Source organism: Helianthus annuus, chromosome 4 (genome assembly GCF_002127325.2).
Source record: "Helianthus annuus cultivar XRQ/B chromosome 4, HanXRQr2.0-SUNRISE, whole genome shotgun sequence".
Classification (NCBI taxonomy): Eukaryota; Viridiplantae; Streptophyta; class Magnoliopsida; order Asterales; family Asteraceae; genus Helianthus; species Helianthus annuus.
Genome location: NC_035436.2, coordinates 32,680,745 through 32,684,061, shown reverse-complemented (window position 1 = coordinate 32,684,061; position 3,317 = coordinate 32,680,745). Strand labels below are relative to the sequence as shown.

Genomic DNA, 3,317 nt, shown 5'->3' with positions numbered 1-3,317 from the left:
GTTGTCCAGTTTTAGTTTACCAAAAACTTAAGTTGTTTAGATAAAGCATTTATAATCACGTTGTGGGGAGCTACCCCATCTGTAAGCTCACTAAACTGTAGATACCGAAACTGTTGACGGAATGTTATCGTGCCCCGAGTCAATGTCTATCGTCATTGACCATGTAGCAAGGTCTACTAGTTCACGCCCGATCCCCCCGGTCACGGTGTGAGGTTGTCAAACCTAATAGCGCTATCAACTAATAACCCGTTCGCCCCCGGCGATTAATCGGTACTGTAAGCAGGGACTTAAAGTGATAGAGTTTCGTTTAGCATGGCTAGTTGTGATTTATAAATAATATCCAAACGTATCTCCCCCGGAGATAGTAATTACCCACTCTGTTTTCCCCCGGAGTAATGGGTCAAAAGTGTTTTCCCAAAGTTTGGTTGTTGGTCCGTGTCCCTCCGCGGGACGCATCCTTTTAGTGTGTGAACTCACCTTGGGTTGCTCGGCAGATTAGGTTACTTGTCAAACACGTTGGTCACCACGTCCTAACATGGTTACCGGTATAGGTCAGGTTTGGTGTACAAGCATTCACGTAAAAACTTACACATAACTAACACGTATCACGCATGCAATCAGACAGTGGGTTATTGGGCCGGCCTTAACATTTACACACTCAAACAGTAACACGTAGATCAGTCAACAGGTAGCCCATATTAAACACATTATGGCCCAATAACCAAAGTGGACAGCCCAGTCGCAACCAGGTGGTCTCGAGTCGCAACCAGGAGGTCTCGGCTTGTCATGCTGTGGTTGCGAGTCGCAACCGCGTGGTCTCGAGTTGTCACGCTATGGTTGCGAGTCGCAACCGTCGTAGTCTCGAGTCGCAACCGTTGCAGTTTCGAGTTGTCACGCTATGGTTGCGAGTCGCAACCGCTGTGGTTTCGAGTTATCACGCTGTGGTTGCGAGTCGCAACTGTGTGGTTGCGAGTCGTAATGCTGTCCTTTTCATGTTCACGTGTAGATTCAGATACATCAGTCCAATTTGTACTATGTAATCAGGCCCAAATCAAGTAATAGCCAATAAGGTTTCACTAACATTTTTCCTAATCTGACCATTAGTAAAAAGTGGATCAAACATTGCTTTTTTTGAAATCTTCAAACCATATTCAACAAGTTCATCACAAGTTCATAGATTTCTAGGGTTTTCATCTTAACATAAAGTAATTATAAACATGCATTTTATGAGTCCCAACACATGTTTTAACAAGATCATTATGCAAGAAAACAAGAGAAACATACTTTTGTAACATCAAACATGAATTTGGTTGATTTATCATTCCTAAAATATCATTCTTTAGCCATTTTGAATCATGTTATCAAATGTTATCACATAATGATTTACACACATCATTAAACCCACAAATCACTTCAAAGATTATGCATAACATTTCTAACCCTCATCTTTCTAGCATTCAAAGTAGGCATCATAGTTCATATAACATTTAGTAAATCTTAAAACTAACCGGTTTGTGAAAAAGGCACCGAATAGAAGGAAGAAACCGAGGAGATGAAGTGTCCGAGTGATGATGGTCTTGACCGAGTTTCTTGTCCGAGATCCTTGAGCTTGAACCGAAAGTTGGGAGAGAAAGTGGTGTTGTTGAGGGTTTCTAGTGGGAGAGAGAGGAGTGTATGTGTGGTAACTAAAGAATGAAGAATGAGGGGAGGTTGGGATTTATACAAGGGATCTCGAGTTGGGCTTGGGGGTTTCAGCCCAAACGGTTTCGGCTCAAGAGGCCCACTCGAGACCGAGTGGCCCACTCGCAACCGAGTGGTTGCGAGTCATGGTCTCGACTCACTAGTTTATACGCGTATACTTATATATATAATACATACACAACACATATCATGCACAAAGATCACGTTTTCATTTAATAACGTATATATACACAAAAATATTACAAGGTGATCGTTCGGAAAAACCTAGAGTGTCACATAACTCCCTTCAGTTTTTTTCAAATTACAAACAGTTGTTTTAGGCCTTTTGATCAGAACGACGATACGAGTCAATTGGCATAAAACTTACCTCGAAACGGTGCTTCAAACGACTTGATTTTTGTTAATTGGAAGCTTAAACACCCGAATTGAAGAACCATTTTTGTCGTTTGTGACCAAGAAAAATATATGCCATCATATTGTGTATAACCCGTTCTTAATTATGCCTGTAAACACAAATGTAATTCTTCCAATATTGTGACCAGTCATTTCCATGTGAGATCTAATAGAATTTTAATGGTGTTTAGATCCTATTATCAGCTGGAACTGAAACTTCTTTGGGAACCATGGAATGGGCTTTGAGTCTTCTCCTAAACAATCCACATGTTATAAAAAAGGCACAAAATGAGATCGACATTCATGTGGGAAACAACCGTCTCATTAAAGAATCAGACATATCAGATTTACCATACCTACGTTGTATCTTAAACGAGACACTGCGATTGTACCCCGCTGCCCCACTACTAACTCCTCGCAGCTCATCCAAAGATTGTGTTGTGGGCGGCTATCACATCCCAAGTGGAACAATGCTGCTAGTCAATCAATGGGCCATACATCATGACCCCAACTTGTGGACAGACCCTAACAGGTTCAATCCGGAAAGATTTGAAGGGCTTGAAGGATGGCGAGATGGGTTTAAGCTAATGCCATTTGGGTCCGGAAGGAGGAATTGTCCAGGAGAAGGCTTGGCATTACGTGTGGTTGGGTTAACTTTGGGGTTGCTTATCCAATGTTTTGACTGGGAAAGGATAAGTGAAGATATGATCGACATGACTGAGGCTCCTGGGCTAACCATGCCGAAGCTCAAACCATTGGTAGCCAAGTGTAGACCTCGTGTATTGATGCAGAATCTACTCTTACAACTCTAAGTCATTATTCTACACCAGGATTCCTTACAAATTAAGTGGTTCATGCGTTGATCTGCGTCATTCAGTTTCCTTGTGCTAATGTCGATTATTCTGTCGTATGTTTATCTTTTATACTGTAACTAATAGTATGTGGTATCTTTTATAACTAAAGTTTAATGTTGCCAACTGATTCAACTGGTGGTACAACTGAGTAAACTGCTAAAATCATCCCTGAGGTTTAACTTAAATTGCTAGATTAGTCCAAAATCAACTTTTTTTGTTAAAACAGTCCCTGAGCCTAGTTTCTGTTGCTATTTCAGTCCAATAAATTAACACCGTTAGAACCTCCGTTAATGAATGTGTAAAACTGCTAAATTCGTCCCTGAGGTTTGATTCAAGTTGCTAGATCAGTCCAAAATCAAGTTTTTTGAA

General features: G+C 41.0%; 1 pseudogene; it reads left to right on the top strand.

Annotated features, from left to right (window-relative positions):
- Nucleotides 1-2,906, top strand: part of LOC110936024 — a 98,071-nt pseudogene extending 95,165 nt beyond the window's left edge.
- The last annotated feature ends 411 nt before the right edge of the window (nt 2,907-3,317 follow it).